We start from the raw sequence: 25,445 nt of genomic DNA on the forward strand, positions 1-25,445 counted from the left end.
GGCTCTTTGCCTATTTGGTCCTCCAGGATTTCCTGATCTAAATCTGTTTGCAGACCACCCTCCGGAGAGTTATTGCTTGGGTATCTATTCTAAGGTAAGGAATCTGTGGCTAGAAGTCTGTATCAGATGAACATGTTACTTACCTTCCGTAACGAATTATCTGGTAGAGACTCTATTTAGCACAGATTCTTTATCAGCTTGCCCATCCTACCCGCTCTGCGATCAGATTTCTCCATATAGGGTAACCCTTATGAGATCCTTAGAGTCTGCACACTGGTACATCAGCAACCTTCGTGACTTCATGCTTCTAGCTTGGAAAGGTCATGAAAAGTAACTGTTGTCAGCTCACTGGGGTGACTCCTATACATGCACAGTGCATGTTACTTCCAACGTGGACGATGCTGATGCATAGCCAAACTATGTCACCTATTGGCACACAGAGGTACTGCTTGAAATTTTTCTGGATCCATTCTGATACCATGGGAATATTCTAAGGTGAGGAATCTGTGGCTAGATAGAGTCTCTACCAGATAAGGCATTATCAAAGGCGAGTGTTTGTTCATCTAGGCCCGGAGTCATAGATATTTCTAAAAAAAGATCCACGGAATCCAGGGAAATGGGATGCATTTGAATCCCAGCACGTTTGATTACCCAGGATGCCTTGGAAATGTTAAAGTACGTGTAAGAATAAATCACAATAACTTCACTTTTCTGTGATACCAAACTCCATAACTTCTGCCAAACATCAAAAGTGCCCCCATCTAATATCCTAACACTTAACATGATAAAAACAGTACCACACATGTGAGGCTAGTCGTAATGTACAGGAAAGGTACAGACCAAAACTTTGACGTTCCAATACTACATTAACTTTAGATTAACTTCAACAGTTACGGTTTTTGCCCTTTTCTGTCCACTGTGATAGACCAACCCACACATATGAGGTGCTGTTTTTATCTGCAGAAGTCTGGGAACACTGGATTATTAGGCTTTTGCTGTTCATCACAAATTCCAGGAATTTAGGACACAGACATATAGGAAATTCAGCTTTTTTTTAACCAAAGTTGATATTTGTAGAGCATTCTGAGTAAGAATAATTGGTGGCATTGACACAACCACATCAGCCACATCTCCCCCAGGTGTATAGTTTTCAGAAAAGTCTGGGGTGATTAGTTCTCCCCAAGTGATAGCCGAACCCTACCCCAAGCAACACAGCCTCCCACATCCGAAAATCAACCTAATTCCAAGCTTCTGTCATGTGATTTCCATGCTTGTGTTCTTATGCCTTTGTTCTGCCAGATTATAGACTGTCCCACACTTGAGGGGTATCATTTTAGTTAGGAAAAGTGTGGGGGTGTAAGGGGTAATAATGAAAAACAACACTCCCAGGCAATACATAACAGGTGCAATGTAGAAAATGAGTTCAATGAGGAAATATTAAAAAACAATACATTTTAATTGTCTCAACAAATACATGTATACTTAAAAAACATCAGTCAATGACTTTCATTGATGCATATCATAAAATCATGAAGAAAATAGACAATTTGATATTGGTAGCGATGGTTTCTTCAACACGCGTTTCGGCACTGCAAGTGCCTTCGTCAGGAAATTACCACCAAACAATCTAAAATTAATTAAAACAATATTTAGAACTCATTCTAAGATACATTGGTATTTCTTTGCAACTTTTTTACAACTGCTCTAGAAAAAGTTAAACTAATTGTGAGTGTACAGAATAGTATAAAATCTTTGACAAAGCATTCATATATGAACATGTGGCCTAACAGTCGCAATTTGAACAGAATTTGACAACAGCAAAAAGAATTACTTGGGTGTTATCATGATGTACAAAGAAATAAAGAAGAACATTCTGAATAGCTGGGAAATACCATCATTATATAATTGTTTCTACGTAACTCTACTTTCGCATGATGACAGTCTAGCTACAAAGTTGGTTTATTGAAAAAGGAAGGTATGAGTGGATAAAGTAAAAGATCTCGGAATGGACAGGGAATAAAAAGGATCTATGTAAGAAAAGAAGAAGAGACTTGCTTACTTGATAGTCTATATGTCGCCGGATGTGTTTAGTTAATCACGTCAAAGTACAGGACCAGTGCGACACAGGTATATTCTAGAAATAAAGAAATACGAGGTTGTGTATAGTGTACAGGGGTACTGTACTGACAAATTAAGTTTCTATGGATAGATGAAAGTGACCTACTTTATAATGCAATTGTGTAGAGAGGATACCGATGCTGAGGAGGATTACTGCTAGTCGGTTTGAAGCCTCTCTATATTAAAAGCTGTAACTGAAACATGGTTGACAGTGAATATTTACCAATGTGATGATGTTACTATTAATATCTATGTTTACCGATATTTCAAACGGAATTATACTAATGGAAATATATTGGCAGCGGTCTGCCTACTCTTTATGTTTCATAGAATCCTTTTGAGTAGCTGCTAGTATCAGAAGGTCACTTTGATATTAAGTATTGTATTAAAGAACACTAATGTTTCCTTTAAGAATGATAGAGAACATGATCGTATTAACAAGGCTGGGTTCAAGGCTTTAATATAAGGAATTTAGGGAGCACTGATACTCTTCACGATCCCCATGTGGTTAATTTATAAACTAAATGCATCGTGAACACAGCCTAGAGTGAGTCTAAAGATCTAACTGAACATAGATAGCTACATTGTAACAATAGCAGTGTTAATCTGTATCTAAACAGTGAAATATAGAGCAAAATAACCCTATGACTAAACAACATTGTGACATCCGAGATTTATCTGTGTGTAAATACCTGTGGGGCGTAGTCGCCTTGTAGAGTAGAGAGCCCGTAGATAGCATTTATGGCTATTGCAGACTTAAATGCGGTTGGAATGCGGCTCTATGCTAAAAAATGAACGGGCCACATGGCGTGTGCTCACTGGTTAGTTAAATATACGCTCTGGAAAGGGAAAATAAAGCCAGAACGTGAGCTCAATGTTTCAGATGTGACGGCATTATAACAATTTAAGCGGGAACGCTACATAAATAAATTGACATAGTGAAGTGAGCAATTACCTGCCGTGTGCGATTAACTCCGAGGGAAAGGAGTGCGCGGGCTGTGTTTGAAACTTTAACAATCTTGAAAACGGATCTGTAATGATAGATGCACAGACGGGAGAGTGTGTGCTGACTCCTTCGATAAACGTGCAATCTAAAGTAGAGGAACACACAGAGGGAGGGCTCAGTTTATCAATAGAATGGCAATCTAAGAAGTGGAGTCGAAATAAAATTATTTCACAGAAATACCTTGAGGGGCAATAGAAGCCTCCTATCTTCTTCCGTCAAGGATTTGGTTTAACGCAGGTATCGCTGAAACAGATGCCTGTGTTTGAAGCCACCTTTTATAAGTGGGCTTCTAATTGGTTTAATGAGATCACGTGTGCTCACCTTAAAGAGTCAAGCATGTTTTTTTCGGTATTTATTAAGAACGCTAAGTCTGGTTTCACTGGTAGTACCTTACTGATGGGAATATTCGACTACTATTATTAGTTCTAATACTAACTTCAACATGAATGACGTGATTAATATTTTCACTTGAAATATGAAAACTAATATTAGAATTAAGAAAGGTGGTATGATTTCTAATCACTAGGGGGCCGATTCCGATCCTGGAAAAACACGGTACAAATCGTGGTATGGAGCGTTTTCCCCATACAACTCGTACTTGTAAGGAGGCCCCTACAACCTAGGAAGTACGATCAGTACAAATAGACACACTCCATACAAATTGTAAAAAAGACCATACAACTCGTATATACAAGTGATTCCGATTCGGATTGCTCTGTACGCGACATTCCATGTATTCCCGGCAGCAGTTTACAACCCGGCAAGTACGATTCGTACAAATGGCACTCCGTACGACTCTTTTTTTACAAGAGCCAAAAAGTGCCGGAAAAACCTTGTACGCCCTGAAAACACTACGAGACAGACCCCCTCATGTACGCGTCATACACCCCATGAATACAGGGGTACGGTGCGTATGTACATCACGCATGTATGCACCGTACATACGCTATTTTGGGATACGGTGCTTACATACGCGATTTTGGGGTACTGTGCGTACATACGCGATTTTGGGGTACGGTGCATGCATATGCGATTTTGGGGTACGGTGCGTACACGACCAGTACCCCTTCATCGCGTATGTACGCACCGTACCCCACTTTCCGTGTCATCCGTACGCACCGTACAAGCACCGTACCCCAAAATCGCGTATGTACGCACCGTACCCCAAAATCGCGTATGTACGGTGCATACATGCGTGATGTTGGGGTACACACCATACACATGCCTCACATGTGGGGGGACCCCTGTATGCCTCATACCTCTATACGACCCGTACCCCGGTATGAGTCATACCCCCAGAACGAGTCATACCACGGTACGAGGCGTATAGGGGTTCGCTTCGTTGCCCAGTACGAGTCATTCCCCGTGTACAGGCCATTTTCCATACAAATCGTATGCTGACAACCCGGTACGAATCGTACTTGACGGGTTGGACAGCCTTTTTACAAATTGTATGGTCTTTTTTACAAGTCCGTGTCGTACAGCTTTTCCCGATCTGATTTGTAAGGATCGGGCCAATCTGTATGTATTTTTCCCGTACGAATCGTACTACACGGGTTGGAAGGGACTTTTACAATTTGTATGGAAAAAAATACAAATCCTATTTGTATGGAAAATAAAAATCCAGGATCAGAATCGGCCCCTAGATGTGGTGATACAAAAAAATACTCTAGTTTATATGTCATGGGCAGGGGCATAAGTATGGTAACATCCTCATTCGACTTGATTATATTTTACCTAATGTTAGTAAAAAAGCGCTGGAGAGGTTGATATTAAGGTATGAAAAGACCATCAGTTCTGCCGCTAGTTTATATATGCGACAGTGAATCAAAGGCCAGGATGTGAGATGGCGGTCATTCCAATGAAGGGATTATTGCGGCAAAAAAGGTAGCTGCATGAAGTTGGTTAAACAATTGCATTTTCCCACGGAAGGTCATTGTTCAGACCTTGTTTAAACGTATCACATGAGAAAATCCAAAAAACCTCTTTTTTTGCGGATTTTATCTCCGCCTCTGTCATCTGGGATGTTTATTCTTTCCAATATACCCCATCTTATGTCATGAGGTGTATGGTGGAAATCATTAAAATGTTTGACTAAAGGTGCTGTCATTTTTGATGTTTTTATAGCTGACCTATGCTCTGTTAATCTTATTTTTACAGCTCTAGAGGTTTCCCCTACGTAACCGAGGTTACAAGGGCAAAGGTGGAGATAGATAACATTCTGGGTGTTAAAATTCCATAGCTCTTTTGCTGAAATTTCAAAATTATTTAGGGTCATTATTGCTCCCGGTAATATGCTGGTCCACGATTGGCACGAGGAGCATCTAACAGTGCCTCTAATGGGTACATTACCATCTATGGATTTTTGGATGAATGGACGGCTAGCTGTTTTTGAGGTGAATCTAGAGTGCACTATCATATCCTAATGTTTTTATTACGCCGGTGTGCAAAGAGGGGTTTGGCGATCTTTTTATGCCCATGGTCACTGTTTAGTAAGTGCCAATTTGAATTGATAATTTGTTTAACTTTGAATTAAGAGTGGAGTGTTTGGTAATGCATACTAATTTGGGCTCGGTTTTAGTTTTGTTTGTATTAAAAAGGTGGTCTCTATCAAAATATCAAGCTCTACGACTCTCTCCCCAGCCGGTGAGGATAGCCTCTGGCCAAATAATTCTCTTTCATATTAACTGCTTATTTGTCGAAATCTTTAAGATTAGTGCAGTTATGCCTAACTCTTAAAAATTGCGAGAAAGGGATGCTTTCTCTTTGGCACCGGGGATGGTTACTTTGAAAATGCAAGACGGTATTTCTGGCAGTTGGCTTGACATACAAGTCTACTACTAATCTTCCTAGATTGTGTCTTATTAAAATATCTAAGGGGTTATGATATTTGCTATTGAATTTCCCTACATGTTTTCCTTTTGTAGTCACTTTTTCCCATTTTATCAGTATTTATTCATATTTATTTATTTTTGTTTTGTGAATCAATGAAGTTCTAAAGTCAATAATATCACATATATTTAAAAGTAAAATGTGCACTCATACTTTGCTTCATGTCTGGTTTTAGCATATTACACAGTCACAGCTAATAAAAAATTACACCCACATAAAAATATTAGCATTATATCACAAACATATGTTAAGATATGCTGTCATTTATGTAAATCTCGTGCTGTTTTTTAACTTCACATGCTATAAATGTACCCAGCTATTGACAGGGAATTCAGAAATGACAGCATGGAGGCTCAATCAAGAGAAGCCCAATTTTCTGGATTTTTCTGCTTTTAAAAAGTAAACACAGGCTCGAAACACACTGTTTTCCCTCTTTATTTATTGGTAGAAATCAGTAAACAGGTAAACTATGAGCCTTAATTATAAACCACTTCTAGATGGTAGGCTATTGGTATCGTGGAATTTTGAACGAACTACAAAGACTAATCATGTCTGCAGCACACAATTCTGTGCCCCAATAAGGAGGCAGATTATTTTGGGATTTAATTTTAACCCTAAAAAAAAAACAGCAACTGGCTCATTTTTGGGGCTCACACTGGGAAAGCTACTTGTGTGTCTTTGCAACTGAAAGGAGCCAGATGCTGATTGGAATCCAAACAGTGTCTGCCTCCTCTCTGGGGCATAGACGGGTATTTGTGCCCCAGAAAGGAAACAGACCTCGTTAGATATTTTTTCTTAGGTTAAGGTTTTCTTAGGTTAAGAAGTAGTCCAAACACCATCTGGCTCCTTGCTGGGGCACACACATGTTTGTCTGTTCCCAAGAAAGAGCCAGGTGCTTGGTGGATATTTTCTGGCATAAATAACACAAGTCTGCGACTCAGCAAGGAACAAGATGATAATGGGGTTTTGTTCTTAGGCTAAGACATTGCTCCTTGTAGGGGCACATTATTGTGTTTCTGGCCCTCAGAAAAAAAACCAGATAGTGTTTATATTTTTCTCTTGGGCTAGGAAAAATCCTAAGTTCACCTGTCACTTTTTGGGACACAGACATACCTTATATAGAGAGAGGCATTGTGATAGGAAGGCGCTGTATGTTTATGTCCTAGCAGGGAACCAGATTCTGTTTGGAGTTTTTTTTAATAGTCTAAGAAAAAAAGCCACACTGCATCTGGCTTCTTGCTGAGGGACAGAAAAGTGTGCCTGTCCCCCAACAAGGGGACAGACATTTAGACTAAGAAAAAATCTAGAGAGTACATGGCTCTTTGCACGGGCACAGCCACAAAGCTCCTTCCTCCTAGTGTGATTCTAAAGGATATAGCCACGTTTTGAGTCAAAGACTCTGTCTGAATTACCTAGGAAGCATAAACTGGTAATGGAGGAACTAGGAACAATGCTAGTCCCTTTTCTCCCAGCCCCCCACATCCTGGGTCATTTGTTCTGTTGATGGGGAGAGATATTTGTTGGAGGGGGTGTGGGAGGGTGTTGGCTGCTCCTCTCACCTTCTTGTCCATGTCACCCCCTACCTCCAGAGAAAATAGGTGAATTAAGCTAGTGGGCCTGCCTAAGGAGGAGCCAGGGTGGTAAAAGCTTTACTTACCCCCTCCCTTAACCAGCTCACCCGATCGATCCTTGGATGGACCAGTGAGGGTCCATCCAGTAAGTGTGTGTGTTTGTGTATATGACATCATTAGTACTGTCACATGTATACTTATTAGGCAGCCCTGAAGTGAATACTGGTCTCCTCATTTGACGTTGGCTGGTACTCTAATGAAGTCAAGCCTGGCAAACTACTTAACAGCACCCCCAGCTCCAGGAGGAGTTTATCCTGAACCTGTGAGGGCAAATTTTCTTTTTAAAAAGGTTACCAGGCTCAGTGGCCACTGTGTAGTTATAGTAACATCAGGATGTCATAAGAAGAGTGTTTTATTGTTTTGCTAATAACTTTGGTACTATTTGACATAGACATCAAAAGAGTTCATCTACCTAAGCTCCTTCCTAGAATGTTTCAGGGTGATCCGTTAAGCGAGGACTTATAAAAAGGGGGGTCCCAAAATGCTTAAGATCTCACAGTTTGCAACACTGATGGCATGTTCAATGACATCACTGATGACATCGCTGATTAGATCTCAAATGACCTAATCGATGACAACATAGAGCACGGTGGGGCATAAGTACTAGTTAGCTCAGTAAACTATAACTAGTAAATGTTATTGTTTTTTTAGTTACAAATTTGCCATTCCTCAATTATGAGCAGGACTCGCACCTGCTGCCCTGCACCTGCATATATATATATATATATATATATATATATATATATATATATAAAATTATACTTCACAGTTTATTTAAAACAAATACAGTAAAAACAGTAATGACCAATATGCTCATCAAATCATTCCATAATAGGAAACATTAAAAATATATTTGCAAAACAAATATAGGGATAGACAGAAATAGAAGGAAAAGTTAATTCCTATTTGTAAACAAGGAGATACACTCATAAGATCAATTTAGCTTTTCATCAAAATTGTTGTCTTTTAATGCTTAAAGTATTTCTCCTTAGTTCTGAGCATCGACGCGATTCGGTGCGCGCTTTGGAAAAGCCAGCACCTTCTTCAGGAAAACAATACACCCATAAAATCTGCAATTTAAAAGTTACATATGGTGAGCATCATCTAAGTGTTTTTACAGAAGACACATGCGAGTACAATCTATCTATTGGTTTTCTAGCAAAGCCTCCAAGTTCATAAACGACACACATAAGAATCACATCTTTACTACATAGACAGGAAAATATGATGTGTACACAGTTAATATCCATCACATTTCATACTTATCACATTTAAACATTTATTACATATATTTAGCAGCATTACAACCAAATAGTGCAGTAAGCACTGAATAGTGTTTATCCAGTAATTATCACACTATCGAATTCATTCAGGACTGTTTCCCATATGGTAATACGTGGGAGAAACAGAACACCTAGAGGTCTAATAAGTATCAATACCTCTGTGCCGAATGAAATTTATTATATGATAGACTATACAAGCAGCTAAAGCTGTCATTGTCCTGGACAATACTTTAGTCACTCACAGGTTATGTACATGTGCCTCCATAGCGACCCAAAAGCATAGTGGTATTTATAAATAAAGATGCCACTCTTCGTAAATGGCTCCATATAGTGATAGTCAGCCTAACTCTGTTATAACCAATATAGTCAAGGCATTTCCTTAATGCTTATTTCAAAGGTTTATGTTGAAAAGGAGACTCTTGATCCTATGAGGCTTCAACGTCATTCTCACATATATAAAGAGGTATTACATATATATAAAAAATACAATAATTAAATGGTGCTAGGTTTTAAAAGCAATAATAACTTGTGACACAAATTGTTTTCTGGTCTCCAGAGTTCTTTTTAAAAAATCATTTAAAGGAGTTGATAGTCAATATGGGAGCTATGTTGCTCCGATCAACACATAATTCTGGGAAAGATGCATACTGAGTGGTGTAGTATTCCATGAGAAGCACGGTGTTTTATATTGCTTTCATTTTGTTATTTTTGTTCTCTTATCTATGCCAGCTATGCCCATCTTGTGATTGTAAGATTTTATGTTTTATTCACATTCCAGTGCCTTAAAACAACTTTTGCCATTAGTTTTTAATTCCATTATTCAATTTTTTTGAAGTGCACTGTGCATATTGTAGTTTTGGTTAAGAACTGGTTCAGAACTAATGCCAAACTGGAATGGCACGGTGAGTCAAGCTATCCTGGTTGTTGAGGGCCAGTCCTAGGATGCTTGTTTCCAGTCCAGGGAGGACCTGGCCTGGCAGTTTTGGCTGGTCTGTTCCCATTGGGTGCAGGGTCAAGACTGATTTGCATATTGCTGGGTCCAAACTAGAATGGCATGGTGAGCAAAAAAACAATGGATTTAGGCCCAGATCTCTGTACTGGGGTGAATATATGACATTGTTCTACATTCTGTCCATCAATTGTTCTTTTTGCATTTGTCACCCTGAGTGGGACGGGTATGCCCAGATGTGGGACCCGTGCTCTCCATGCCACTGGAGTCAAGCTATTCTGGCTGATGAGGGCTGAAAGCCCGAAACTGGTCCTAGGATGCTTGTTTCCAGTCCATGGAGGACCTGGCCTGGCAGTTCGGGCTGGAATGCTCCCATTAGGCGCAGGGTAAAGACTGATTTGCATATGGCTGGGTCCAAACTGGAATGGCATGGTGAGCAAAAGAATAGATGGATTTAGGCCCAGATCTCTGTACTGGGGTGAATGTATGACATTTTTCTACATTCTGTCCATCAATTGTTCTATTTGAATCTTATATGAATCACATTTCTAGAGACACATTCCTTGCTGTTTTGGTGACAGCCACTATTTGTATTGACACATGCCATGGTAAATTAATGCAATGAAAATTGAATGTGTGAATACACATAGTGGATGTCACCAGAATACCAGGTTCCTGCTCGGATTCCAGTAATGATTCAGTGGGGGCTCCACAGAAGTCCAAAGGGTTAAGTAGCTCTGTTCTAAATGATTTCGATGGTATATTATCTGTTATTTATATATTTTTGTACTTTTTATGTATGGGCCTTCTTTGTCTTACACTTTTATTATCTAAAGTGACTAAAATAAAGTCCTTTAATTGATTGATTGATTAATTGATTGATAATAGATTTGACCCCATAAGGAACTTTTAAATACTCATACTGGTGAGGGCTGATTATTTGAAAAAAAACCCTGCTCTCAATAACACTACTACTCGTTTGGCATACTGCTTTTAATGTTATGATGTCAGCTGGTAGCCTGGGTTATATGGCTGTGTTCTCTGTGGGACCTAGGTCTTGGGCTATAGCTGGGAACTCTTGAGCAATCACACAAATTGGTGATTTATATAATGAGGGTGTACTTCTGTCATTTCTGGGAGTGGTCAGGACTTACAGTCTGAGAGCTGGACAGTTCCTAACATACTCCACTGTGGCTTATGAACCATGGGGCACCGGGGAAGTTGAACCACCTACATCACAGGCATTAAACACACTGTTGACGGCCACCAGCAAGCGACATGCCATTACACTCTTGTACCTGGCCCTCAACACCACCCTACCTGACCACACAACGAGATTGTGTGCTCGGTGGGACGCAGTGCTACAGCAACCACCTTCTGATGCAGCCTGGGCTCATGCCTTACAAATGGCAAAATGCATCACTCGCAACCCAGGGTTCTCCTTCACTCAATTTAACTGCATCCATCACACTTATCGTTCCCTTGGCCTCATTCAGAGCATGGTCCAGACTCTCTCCCCGGAATGTCCCCAATGTAAATTGCAGAACGCAGATTTCATACACATGGTGTGGGATTGCGCGCCACTATCACTGATGTGGCAGGAAGTCACCACAACAGTGGAAGAGCTGTCCACACACCCTCCCACCCCCGAATCCTGTCTATTTGGATTACGACCCCAGGCGACTGATGACAAACATCTGCACCGCTTTTTCGACCTGGCCTTTGTCATTTATAAGTGTAGTATAGCCATGGCTTGGAAGTCCCCTGCTCCCCCAGAGATCCGAGGATGGTTGTTTGTGTTGCTGACATGGACCAGAGCCAAGGCACACACTCTCAGATTCCTCCACATGAGGGGTGACTCCCACATGGGGGGCAAATGCTGGGAGACTTACCTGATTGCGGTTGAGGACAAAACCAATGAACGGCCACCTTGAGCACACGCTGTACCACTTAAAATCACTCATGGTACACGGACACATGACACCACCGTGATCTCGAAGTCGGTCCTCTCTCCGAGCGGCTCACTGACCATCATGGCATTATATCATATTCCCTACAATGGCCCACCTGTTAGCGCATGATTGTATGGTCATACAACCCACCCACTGTGGCCCACTTTCCCTCTTCCCATCCCCCTTGGCATGCCTGGGGAATACCAGACCTGCTAGTTGGTCTTTCAATGCTGAACCATGCATGCTCGCTTACACGACGTACCGATCTCCGTCATGTGGAGGTGGTGATTAAGTGCTGATTTAATATTCCATACATATGTTTTTGAATTATGTTAGAGCACTCAAATTGTTGCACCTTATTTTGCCTTTTTTCTTTCCTCCCTTCTCCTCTTCCCCCTAGTATTTTTTCTATTCCTACACTTCTCAAAAAGTTAAATGCCGCACAGTATATCCTGCACTCACGAATGTACCTTGCACAAGGGTATTTGACGTCAATGTTCATTGCATACCTTGATGCCATATTGTATTTGTACATATAATGACAACAGGTTCCGCTGTTATTTGCTGCAATTTGCAAACTGTGCTGCCAATAAAAACATTTTTTTTAAAGCCAGGAACTCTTGTATGTATTTGTGTTTGTGGAGTGTGAGCATAGCTAGAGAGCAACAGAGTGGCAAACTATTGTGCGAGCCCTGAGTCACAATTCAGGCTCCTGGGTGGTGAATCCTAAAATTTGGAGCTGTAGTATCACTGAAAATGTGAGTATTCGGCTGCTTTTTGACTTGCAGGAGGATCGAGGAAGTTCTGATGTTGGTTGGTTTCTTGTTCCATATCCTTGAAGCGTAGCTGGAGAAGGATTGTTTCTGTTTTTCTCTTGGTTGTATTTTGTTTCCAGCCCGGCAATGTCCTGGCATCTGATGTGGCTCAGTCTACCTGAGGTAGTTCATATGTGTATATCTCTGGCTGGTTAGGAGTGCCCGTTGTGGTGGTGTTGCATGTGATGCAGCTTATCTTGTTATCTTGAAGGTGATGTTGTCTTGGAGGAGCAGTCCGTGTAGTTCCACCAGGGTTGGAGTGATACGCTCAGTTTCTCTTGGGAGAAGTCCCTTGAGAATATAGTCAAAGTGCGACAAGGGAACGAGAGCTTAGCATCATGAAGATTTACGTTTAGGAATGGATAGAATTAAAAAAGTACTCTCCATTCAGAATCTCATGGGAAGGCACATGCTGAAATATGACTTACTATGTTGTAACTGCACGTTATAGCACTGGATGGACAGATCCTTGCACCATCACAGTAACAACTCTAGGTTTCTTTTTTTGTGTAGGCTAAACATATACAGCTAGATGCATCAAGCGAAATACCGTTCGCAAAGGGGAAGATTCTCAGAATCTGCCCCTCTGCGACCGGTATTTATGCATTTGGGATGCATCATCCGAAATGCATAAATCGCTATTTGCGATTGCATTTAAGGAATCTCAAATTGAGATTCCTTAAATGCAATGCATGAATGTAAAATAGCTAGCGATTTCGCTGATAGGGGTCGCTATTTACCGTGAAATCAAACTTCATGGTAAATAGCGAAAACTGTGAAAAATGCACTAAAGTGCATCTTTCTTAGTGGTATGTTACACACACACGTCCTTGGGACATGTGTGTGCGCAATACCAGTGTCCAGGTCAATTTAAGGGGTGCAACCGGGTGTCCTTTGGATACCCGTCACCCTTGAAATCGCATTATCAAATTGCGATTAGCTAATTGCTAATCGCAAATTGAGAATTCCTCCCCATTCATTCCTCTGGGCCTCTTGACCCATAGAAATCAATGAGATGTCATTCCTTATTTGCGAATCACAGTAGCAGATAAGGAATATTAAGGAATTGGTATATTTTAGCAAATCCTACATGCATCTGATTTTGCGAGTCCCTAAATGCGAATCCTTAAACTTCGCAATTAAGGCCTCGCAAAATTGAACGTTGATTCCTTCCTAATTGGAAGTGGATAGCCCAGGTCTGGATTTAGGCGTTTAGAAACAATATTGAATCACTTTGCACATTAGAACATACCGTCCTCTGCTCTGTGATGTCTGCTAAAGTTTACATACCTCAGTAGGATCCGTCCAAAAGTGGCGTCAGTTTATGTATACAGACATAGCAGCATGTTGTTTGCTATAAATCCGCAACCGTAGTCCGTGTTAGCTTGCGCTTGGTGAAGTGAGGGAAGTGAAGCATACATACCTTTGATAGCCACGAGAGCTTATCTCACATTGTCAAATTCATGGCATTTAGAACTGGGAGGGAACCCAGCAGCTCTGGTTTGTGTCTGTTGAGGCATGGGAATAAAACACTGATGTCACTGGCTCTCAAGGGCCACTTATACTGCTGATAAGTCACTTCTGTGGAGTCATGTGACTTCACTCCATGACTCCATTGGGCACCTCCTAGTGCCAGTGACCATTCATGCTATTCATCCCTGTAAAAATAATGTGATTATTGTGTCGCCGGGAAGGTGATCATCAAATAAACCTTCGCGAGCTCCTGTATCCACCAGAAAGAACGTTATCAAAGGTAAGTTACTTGTTCTTTTGACTTTCTGATTCATAGATGTCTTCGTTTCACATCTATTACTGGATGCATGTGTGGCATTTACAATATTCAGATTAGTTTCAGCCTCACTGATAGTTTTGCTGGCTAACCTGTGCAGTGTTTAGTATTTAGTTCGCACCAGTAAAAGTGGATGCTATTATCTGACTGTCTGTAACTGCATCCTAGCGTTTGTTTCTCTCTTGGTTATTTTGCCCTTCTGTATCTGACTAAATCTCTCTGCAGTGCTTCAGTTAGTGCTTAGCCCTGACTTTGCATATTGGCTGCAACACCAATGTTTGCTTACAGAAGACATCAGAGCTGTTGAGAAGAAGGCTCTGTGCACTTCTCAAACAAGAAATAGTTCCCCGCTTAGATTCTAACCCTGAGCTAACAGAAGCGATTCCATAATAGGGGGTGGAGTTGGAGGTGGATATGTAGTTAGTAAATCGGATAATTGGAGTTGACGCAGCATTGGTATGAGTTTACTTATAGTAGCTAGTTACGAGTTTAAAGAAAGATCAATAGGAGTGATTCCTCAAGAGACATTTTAAGGACATTGGACCATTCCGTAGTGGTATACTCAAGCTGGAGATATCCTATTGCAGCAGATTGACAATAGGCGTTTTCCGTGTTATTAATTTATTTTTCTAAAGTTTTATATAGCGTGAACATGACCCATTCGGGTATCAGAGTGCTGTACATAAAGGAAGCCAAAGGTGAACACACAAAAGTATACAAGTGTGGGTGAACAATACGAGAAGAACGTAGATCTCATTCTGAGATTTCGGAATTGGAATGTATTGGAATATTCATATAAATGATATATAAAGTGGCATCATAGATAAATAAATCACTATAGGTATCTATTAGGAGCACATAGTGTAAGGGCAAGCCACAGAATTTAAAGAAGATTGCATCTTTATTGTCGGAGGAATCTGCCCATTAATAGAGACTTTACTTTCTTTTTGAAGGGTACTGTTGAGGTGTTGGTTTTGGTTTCAGGGGAAAGCGAGTTCCAAATTATAGGGGCAATTCCGGAGAAGGGATATTTGCAGTTTTTCTTGTTGCTGAACTTGTAGGGGTTCAGTAGAAGGGACCCTGTGTTTCATAAAGATCTACTCTCACCTAATAGGAAGAGTTTCATGGACAGGTAGGTTAGAGTGGTGTGGCGAAGAGCTTTGAGAGTCATGCAGGCGATTTTTAGGTGGATGTTTCACCTCATATTGTAGCCAGCTCAGCACTTTCAGGTCTGTTGTAATATGGTCACTTTTTTTAGCCTGTGATGAGTCGAGCTGCTGCGTTGAAGGTTGCCTTCAGAGAAGCCTGTTTTTATTTAGATAGAGCCACAAGGGTAGCACTCCCAAAATTTAGTTTGGAGATCACGAGTGCTTGAACCTCTGTCTTAAGATCTGCAGTTGGCAGAAGAGGTTTTAATTTCCTTAGTGTGTGCAGTTGGTAGTTAGCACCCCTGTTGGCGGCGCTGGTGTGATCACGCATAGAGAGGTTATGATCCAAGGTTATTCCTAAAGTTTTTTATGAGGTTATGATGTGTGGAGTACAGTTCAAGGCTGTTAGATGTGAGGGCCATCCTTTGACGTTAGGAGTGTGGTTCGGTGGGGAGATTAATATTTGACAGCATTGAGTTTAAGGCGGTTACGAGTTAGCCAGTGTTCACTTTTTATGTCAGGGTGTTATTGAGGGTGCTGATGTCTTCTGGAGAGGTGATTATTTTTATGTAGAGGTATGTATCATCAGCATACATATGGTAAGAGATGTTTGACAGTGTTAGAAATTCAGTCAAGGCTTCTATGAGCACATTGAACAGGGTGGGGGAGAGTGAGGAGCCTTATGACACGCCAATCATGACTGGCATCTGGATGGATAGATCGTAGTTGATCATAACTCTTTGAGATTTGTTGTGTAGGAATGAGGAGAACCTGTTCCGGAAAACCCATCCTGCATTCTATGAGGTTATTATGTTTAACCATGCCAAATGCAGCTGACAGGCCAAGCGGGATTAATAAGCAGGACTCACTATGGTCGAGAAATCATAACCAAGGTATACTGGTAATTTTAGTTCTTGTTCCACATTTATAGAGTATTAATACTACTACTAATAATAATGATTTTGTATGGGTCTCTCATGACATTAGTCGTGTCTGTACATTTAAAAGATATTTATTGCTTCTGCCTATACACGAAAGTCAGGTTTGAACAACTAAATTTAGCTGCCACACAAAGGGAAGTGAAGAAAGACTGATCAGGGCAGGTCTGTATGTGTAAATTGCTGTCAATGGAAACAATGCAGGTTTCTTTGTGATATGTCGTATGCATGTTATCACAAGGAAGAGTAATTTACAGCTCTGATCTGTAGAACCAGGTATAGGAACTTCACTTTTCTGACTTGTACGGAGTGGTGAATTGAAGACACGCTGGTCCAAGGTATTGCAAGATTTCTAAAAAGCACCCTGAAAGTCATAATTTGAAGTATCCACTATACTTACGGCAAAGGTCTGTCTGGGGATCTTGGCGGTACTAAGAAAAGTGTTTTCCTTTGGAAATAAGGATGCGATTGGACTATGTACTTCTGCTCTGACCTATCTTTAAGTGACATATGATATTATTATGGTTGGTAAATTTCTTATACTATCTGTTGACTTCTCAGACATTTAAATGTAATAATATCATCAGAAATAGTTACTCATTTGTTGTTTGTTATATTTTAAAAATAGAGACCTTCAGCCCTTGGTCCCCATTTACCACCTGAGTGTCCACCCTGACTTCAGAGATCGACGTAGTTAGCCATTAGAGCAGAAACAAAGGTGGTGCAACCATGTGGATATAAACAAGAAATGGAGCATCCAGACATGTACCTGTGTTTTACATAGAATAATATAGTTATGCTTTGAGTTTTCAAATTTCAGACTTTGTTTCTGTACCCGAACTCAAGTATCACCCTGCAAGCAAGCAGTGAATCTACTGGTTCAACTTAAGCATGAAACTAATAACCCTCAGAAAATCAAACCTCTAGACCACACAATTAAAGTAAAGATACATATGGACTAGCCTGGGGACATTGAGGCCAGTGAATAGACCTATGAACACCTTAACGGGGTCTCTACTTCGTGTTGGTCTGAGGAAGAGCCATGATCCTTAGTCAATTGAATCTAGGCAAACAGGAACACTGACTGCCTAATCCTGGAGGTCTAGTTCCCAACAGCCTAAGCTAAGCTTACTACTATCTGCCTGCTTAGCTACTGTCATAGCTGGCCACTACCGCCCACAGGATTGCCAGGTCTAGTGGTGGCCGCAGGACGGTACCTACATTTCACACTCATCCTTGTTACAATTCCTACTGGTCTGCAGAAGCAGTAGGGTATCTAGACAGCTTGTTATCAGCTGGCTTCCACAAAGGCACCGTCTGCAGGGAAGCCTAGTCTAAAATGCCTTTCTCCCCAATGCAATGCCTGTACTTTCCTGAAGTCAGCCCAGCCCCTGGGAACACTTTCTTGATTAGCTTGTCTTCCAAAATGGAACAAATACCTAGATGTGTTGTCAGTGTATTAGGCTCCAACTCCAATCCCTTTAATTCTCAGGCATTCAGCCAACATTCAATTACCTCACTAATTTATCTGACGAGTCAAATTCATTCATCTAGTCACTATCAGTCACTCTATTCCCTTCCAATACATGTTGTAGGTCGACCCTACCACCCCTACGCCCAACCTGACACTTTCAAACATCTCACCCTCCTAAATCAAACATACTTGTAGCCAGGCAAAGTATGCAGATCTTATACAAACTCACGTCTCATAACATACACCCTGTAAGAGGGCCCTTAAAAAAGGATGCTCCCAAGCCAAGGTCAACAGGAAGTCATATGTCTTGTTTTGTTCGGTTATGTTACTTTATTTTTGAAAAGCACAATTTTGCCTTTTGTATGGCTTTTGCAGAAGCCAGCGAGTACAGGTACAAAATGGGGACCAATCGTTGCATGGGCAGTACGGGTGCTGGGTGCAACTGCAATGCTGTTGCCAATAGCAACTATCTATATCACATCACAAAGTCATATATTGACCTGTTGATGGACTCAAGGGAATGATAAAAGGCGGGTGCCGCTCGTTGCTGGAGCTGGACAGCGTGATACAGGAGTCCTCAGAAGGCGGGTGAAAGCGGGAGTAAGCAGCAATCAGCGCTTTTGTGTGAACTTGGTCCCAGGACTGCAAGGGGCTCTGTGCACTGCGAGGGCGGGACTGCGAGTCCCAGCAGGAGTAGCGCTCAGGACACCAGCGCACCTGCGACTCTTCCCGCCCTCCCCCCTCCTCCCTCCTTAGCCCCGCCCAGTAACGCGCACGCGGGACGCGCGCGGGACGAAGCACGGGGCTAAGCCCGGGCAAAGGGCGGGCCGTTTTAGGCCGTTAGAGGCCGGAAGAGACCGGACCGGGCCCCCCCTCTAACGCCCCCGCTAAATCGCCCCATTATTCACCCCAATATGACTTCCAGAGCACTAAGGAGTAAATCTGTACAACAAGGCGCAAGTACTTTGGAAAAATTCTTCCCCAAGGCGAGCTCCCAAATCAGTAAGTGTCATTCATCCACGGACTCTCATCTTGAGATGGGTCCTGAAAGTGTGTTCCTGGACCTTGGGGAATCTGCCACAAATGATGTTAGTACACCCATCACCATGGACGCTACCCATATGTCATTACTGGACAGCATTGACCAGACTATTGAGTCGGTGCTTCGACAGTTAAGAACTCCTGTAACGCAGAGGGTCCAAGATTCCTCACGGACATCGGGGATTAATGACCATTCTGTTGTTCTGGACAACACGGGTCCAAACATGCTGGAAGCGGGTCAAGCGGTCCTGTTAACTGACCCCGTAGATAGTGGGGTGGTACAGCCTCTTAAAAGGAAAAGGCCTGCTGAAATAAAGAGGGAAAAAAGGGCAAAAATTGTTGTATCTGAATCATCCCTCGAAGAAAGTACAGATATTTCGGTCTCCCCAGAGCTTATTCTATCTGGGTCTGGGTTGGGTCTTCTGGCCTCGCCAGCTCCTGTGTTATCACCAGCGGCGGCGGGTCCATTTATCTTTGGTGGGGTATCCTCCAATAGTTCAGATATAGTAATTAATTCATTTACAGCTATTATTAAGAATCTGTTAACCCCCATCTCAGTTAGATTAGAGGCTATAGAGAATTTACTCCAGTCCAGGGAAAATAATCACACTAGGAAAAGCCCTGGTATAGCTACAAACGCTCCTATAGCTACCGGGGAACCACGTGGGAATAGCTCACTTCCTTCGACATTGCCCCAGGTTTCCAGTAGGGTATTGCCCAGAGCAAATGGTGCGTCTACTTCTCAGACGCGCACCTTGTTACCTCCAGCACCTAGGCCCCCTGTCCCGGCCCCCAGGAGATCTAAGTTACCCCCTGCGCCGCAACTCGCGCCGCGGTCAAGGGCGACAGTGGGTCCTATAAATGCCCCGAGCGATGGTCTTGCCCCCCCCCCTGATAGACGTAGGGTGGTCAACCTGCCCCCAGAAGCTGTTCCATATACGGCAATCATGGTGGGAGTTCCTGAGCTATCTGATGGTGTTAGGGAGTCTCAAGACTCCCTACGCAATAAGGTTATAAGCTGGCTCAGCATTAATAGACCGCTGCCTCCAAACTTGAAGGGTGAGGTTCTGATGGTAAGGAGGATTCCATGGATTGGCCCTACTACAAAGAACAGGTCAGGGGATTGCATCGTCCTAAGTTTTAAGAGCCCACACGTTGCAAACTATATCTGCAACTGGCTTGTAAGGCCTGACAAGTCCAAAATAGAACTTGTACCCCTTTCTTATTTCTATCCTAGTGGTAGCAACACGGTGGGAGGGAGGGAGAAGGGGTGGACTAGGGTGGGCTTTGCTGTAGATGGCTCCCGCTACAGACCAAGGCACTCCCTACCAACTGCCCAGGCAAACTTCATACATCACAACAGGTTTTCCTGTTTGGACCAGGTCGATTGACCACAAACTAGGGCAAGCCTGTCTGGTCCTGGGAAGATGGTGGACGATGTGCAAAGTTGTGCGGGATCGGGTGTGTTCCCCATGCTGGAGCCAGCCCGGCTCCACACCGCTAATGAGCGAGGGGCTGTCACGGACGACAATCTGTGCCAACTGGGTCCCCCACTTAACAACGGGTCTGCCCATACTCTGCAAATAGGGGCAGTGGAGCGGGCCGGCCCTGCCGTCATCGCTGTCTGCGGAATTGCTTCCCCAGACGATGGTTCACCCATGGTCACCCCGCAACCTCCTGCTGGAGCTCAGGGCATCCTGCCACCTGATCCAGGATTGAGAATCCTCTCCTGGAATGTGGCAGGAATTGCGAATAAGGAAGGCTCTCCTGAATGGGATCGCCTGGTAGGTGGATGTGACATACTCCTCTTTCAGGAGACTTGGGCGAGGGCCGCTCAGTCCAGGAGAGGGTTTGAAGTATTCGAAATCCCTGCCAAATGGGCTGGGAGGGGGAGGCCATCTGGTGGCTTGGCAATCTGGATTGCGAGTCACACTGGGTGCCAGGCGGAGCAGGTCCACACGTGCTCACAGGACATCCAGTGTGTGCGGCTCACTTGGCCTGGTAAAACTCCGTGGGCCATCGTCAACGTCTACTCGCGTCCAGTGGCCCCGCCAAACGAATCACCCACCCTCAATGATCTGGCCTCCTTTTTGGGCCAACTTCCGGGTGACCTCAAGGTGGTGCTTGGAGGAGACTTCAATTGCCACTTTGAACCTCTGGAAGGTCTACTGGATGGTGTCCTTACGGCCGAGGATGACCACTGGGGGGTTCCACCCTCAGCTTCTCCTCACCCTAGAGCCTGGTCCCCTCTAGCTTTACAACTCATGTCCCTTACCCTGAATTGCGCACTGAGGGCGTGTAATGGTCGCACCCCTTCCGATACCCCCTCAGTGTGTACTTTCAACAGGAGGGGCCATGAGTCGAGGCTAGATTACATCATGGTGGACATTACACTCTGGCCCAAAGTGCTTGACTTTAGGGTAATTGAGAGGTCAGACAGCGACCACAATGCCCTTTGCCTAAATATCCTGTGCCCTCTGCCCAAGACGGATCTATCCCCAGTTGGCCAAGGGGATGATCTGGGGGATTTGTCCCTCACCACAAACAGGCGCCGGGTCAAGTGGGGAAAGCTGGTGAGCTCGGAAGAGTCCATCAAGAAACTATATGAGTTGGCACTCCCCAGCTTTATGGAGGTGGATGCTCTCCTGAATGAACTAAGAACCCCAGATTACTACGAGAAACTGGGAAACATTCACCAGGATCTAGTGAGGGATTTGGCCGAGGTTTTCCATCCGGAGGTCCCAATCCGAAAGAAAAGGACCCTTGTTCCCTCCTGGTATACTTCAGATTGCAGGGCAGCAAAATCTGAGCTCATTGCAGCAATAAAAGAGGGGTTAGACACGGCCAAAGTACGTGACCTCAGGAAGCACCACAAATCAGTGCTGGCGGCTGCAAGGACCGAGTGGGACTGGAACCACTGGCAGGATCTTTACGATGCCCTCAAGGTTAGGGACTCCCGGAAATTCTGGGCCCTAGTAAACAATGGGTCAAGGGAACTTAGTAAAGCGATTGAGCCTAATATAGCCCCCGCGGTCTGGGAGGCCCATTTTGGGGCTCTCTACCAAGATACTAGTTCCTGTTCGGCTGTAGAGCTGGAATTGCCCTTGGGTACTCAGGAGCCTGGAATGGAACTATCCCTGGGGGAAGTGGAGCTTGCCTTAGAACGCTTAGCAGTGGGGAAGGCGCCAGGCCTGGATAGGTTACCCGGGGATCTATTTAGGCACCACCCGGACATTTGGGGCCCATACCTTCTCATTCTTTTCAATGCCATTCTTGGAGGTATGGCGATCCCTGGGTCGTGGTTGGGGGCAGAGATTGTACCCATCCATAAGAAGGGTTCCACTCTGCTCCCCTCTAATTACAGGCCTATAAGCCTTATAGATGTGCCCCAAAAACTCTTTGCGCGCCTCATCTTGGACCATCTCCTAGACTGGGTCGAGGACAATGACATCATGAGCCCCCTTCAGGCTGGCTTCAGGAAGAACACGTCGACCATGGACCAAATTTTTCGCCTCCTTCTCCTGTATTGGAAGACGGTCACGCTAGAGGGAGGTCGACTGTACATGGTCTTCGTGGACCTGAGGTCAGCCTTCGACCTGGTCCCGAGGGGGAAGTTATGGGAGGTTCTGCAGAAGCTAGGAGTTCCCCCCCACCTCCTTAGAATCATCATTAGGCTGCATGAGAACAACTTTGCGGTAGTGAGGTGTGGGAGGGATGGTAAGCCCTCGGGTAAATTCCCGGTCCACCGAGGTGTCAGACAGGGCTGTGTTTTGGCTCCGACACTGTTCTGTCTGTACATTAACAGCGTCATTCAACATCTTGACGCTGTTGGGGACAATGACGCCCCGGTTTTGGCAGGAAGGAGGGTTCCGGCAATAATGTTTGCCGATGATACCCTCCTTCTTTCCAAATCCCCTATGGGGATCCAGAGGATTGTGGATGGTTTTGGCCTCTTTTGTCGACAACATGGGTTGGAGGTGAACACGGATAAAACCAAGTTCATGATCTTCAACCCCCCCTCCAAATCCAGACCCAATCCAAAACTGGGGGAAACTAGCCTTGAAAGGGTCTCTACCTTTATATATCTGGGGGTTTCACTACAAGAAAATCTGACATGGGACTCCCAGGTAGTAAGATCTAGGTTGAAACTTTCCCAGCTATCGGGCGCACTCCTGAGGGTGTCCAATAAGTCCTCCTTCAAGCCTGTTAGTCCGGCCCTGGAAATGTACAGGACCCAGGCGAAGGCAGCTGCCTCGTACGGCAGTGAGCTGTGGGGACACAAAGCTGGGAAGGTCATGGTAGGGGTGGAAAATTGTTTCTTCAGACGCCTACTTGCTCTCCCGCAAGGTACACCACTCCTCCCCTTAAGACTCGACTTGGGTCTCCCGTCAATTGCAGAGGACCTACGGTCGAAACCTGTGAAGTTCTGGCATCGGGTATGGACCACCGAGGAACTGCATCACTATAGGCAGGACCTTATACATGTCATGAGGCTGGATGTTAATGGTAAGATTCCTTGGCTGGCATACATCAAGTCGGAATGCTCTAGCCTGAAATTGCCTGACCTATGGGACGATCCAGCTCAGGGCTGTAGAAGGATTTCGCGCAAAACCCTCGCACAGCTCTACAAGAACAAAAGCCTTGCTGATATGGACAATGCTTATGACAGTGGCACCCTGACGGGACGTTTTATAGTATCCAAAAATTCTTATGTCTTTGAACCTTTTATGGATTTTATCTATCCGCTTTTGGCGAGGAAATTGTTCCTGCAATGGAGGTTTGGCACGCTCCCTACTAAAGTCTTTACCTATAAATGGTCGCTAGGGGGTGACAAGCTCTGCCCATGCTGTAAAGCTAACGATGAAGATGATTTGCACATAATGTTCTCTTGCCATGTCTATCGGAGCCCGAGGAGGCGCTGGCTAGCCCCTCTATGCCGGAACCTGGGCTTCAGGAACTATTTACAGGCCTACAGGGTTATGAAAACTAATACCCTGGGCCACATTGTGTTTGCAGTTTCCAAATTCTTAATGGCAGCATGGATAATAAGGAAGAAAATGTCTGGTTAATTTATATTACCTTGTATTTCCTAACACTGCAGGTCCAGTTGGTTTTATTGTATATATTGTGTTTTATCTATATGTATTTTTACTGCATCTTTTATGGCCCATGTGGCCGAAATAAAGAATTTTTGGATTGGATTGGATTGGAATGATAAAAGAACTTAAGTATGCAACCATGCCCAAATTAAGGGAAGGCTATCACTCTTGTTACTATCACGAAATAGAGAGGAAGAGAACAATGCACCATACAACCCCCCATAAACAAATCATATATCACATACAAGTAGGGTGCCTGAACGGGTTTGGGTGCTCGATTTCATAGGATAAATAAAGGTTAGAAGAAATAAACAGAAATAATCAGAAATAAACACTTATGAAAGCAAAATAACCAAGTTCCATAAGGAATACAATGGCCAATTAACGGAGGGTACGATTGCGGGGTAATGAAAATGATAATCTTTAAGTAACTATAACTTGCGCCCCCACCATGTACAGTGTTGTCATCAATTATGTCATTTCAGATGTCGTATTGATATTATCAGTGATGTCATAGAACATAATTTGAGTGATGTAATATGTGAGGATTTAAAGAGTGCATGGTGAGGGTGCAAGTTATAATTACTTCAGGGCTTGAGTTATAGGTGCTTCACTTAAATGTAACTGGTGAAATTCACAATTTTTAGTTAAAAAAGTTATGCTACTCCTGACATTGTCATCTAACTATGACGTCACTTTAACCTTTGCTTTTTTCAGTGAATTTCTAAAGTTTTTTTTAATAACTAATTATAACTGACTATTAAAATGTGTTTTTTCATTGAATTTCTAGTGTTTTTAATGTAAGTCATTGTCAATATATAAAAGGCAGGCCTATTGGTTTTTTCAAGGGTTCATTACAATATCAAGAAATAATTAAGCATGTAGGCTTGTATTGTTATGTGGGACAACCGGATCGTTTGGAGGGTTTTGTTTATTTAAAGGTCGAATGCACAGTAAGCCACTGTCATAATGATCTAAAACAATAAAATGTTTTTAAAAAATAATAATCAAGAAATAATTAAATAAAGCAATTTCAGCCACAACAGCCTTACACAGGTGTTAAGGTCAAGCCATAAGGCCATTCACAATTGGCCCCCTCATTCTCAAGCTCAAAAGCAAAACCTCCAGCTCTGGGAATGTTTATAAATATCATCACATTTTCCTTGGGTTATATTCTATAGGCCCCAGGAAACATAGGGTTAATTTTGTTTAAATATTTCTGGGGGTGCTGCTGCACTCCCTGCAGCCCCCCAAGACACTTGTAACATCATGTTGATACCCCTGACCTGATTTGGGTACCACAAAGTATG

The 25,445-nt window shown here is 43.2% G+C and overlaps 1 protein-coding gene across 5 annotated transcripts in view; it reads left to right on the top strand.

Moving 5' to 3' along the window:
- Positions 1-25,445, top strand: part of NDRG4 (NDRG family member 4) — an 898,768-nt gene that overhangs the window by 200,210 nt on the left and 673,113 nt on the right. The window contains exon 1 of one of the 5 annotated variants that reach the window (XM_078670546.1): positions 14,265-14,399. The exons of the other annotated variants lie outside the window; for them this stretch is intronic. The gene's annotated coding sequence lies outside the window, so the exon portion shown is untranslated. Of the gene's footprint in view, positions 1-14,264; positions 14,400-25,445 lie in introns of those variants that run through there. 5 annotated transcript variants of the gene reach the window in all.

The sequence above is a fragment of the Lissotriton helveticus genome, chromosome 12 (assembly GCF_964261635.1).
Source record: "Lissotriton helveticus chromosome 12, aLisHel1.1, whole genome shotgun sequence".
Taxonomy (NCBI): Eukaryota; Metazoa; Chordata; class Amphibia; order Caudata; family Salamandridae; genus Lissotriton; species Lissotriton helveticus.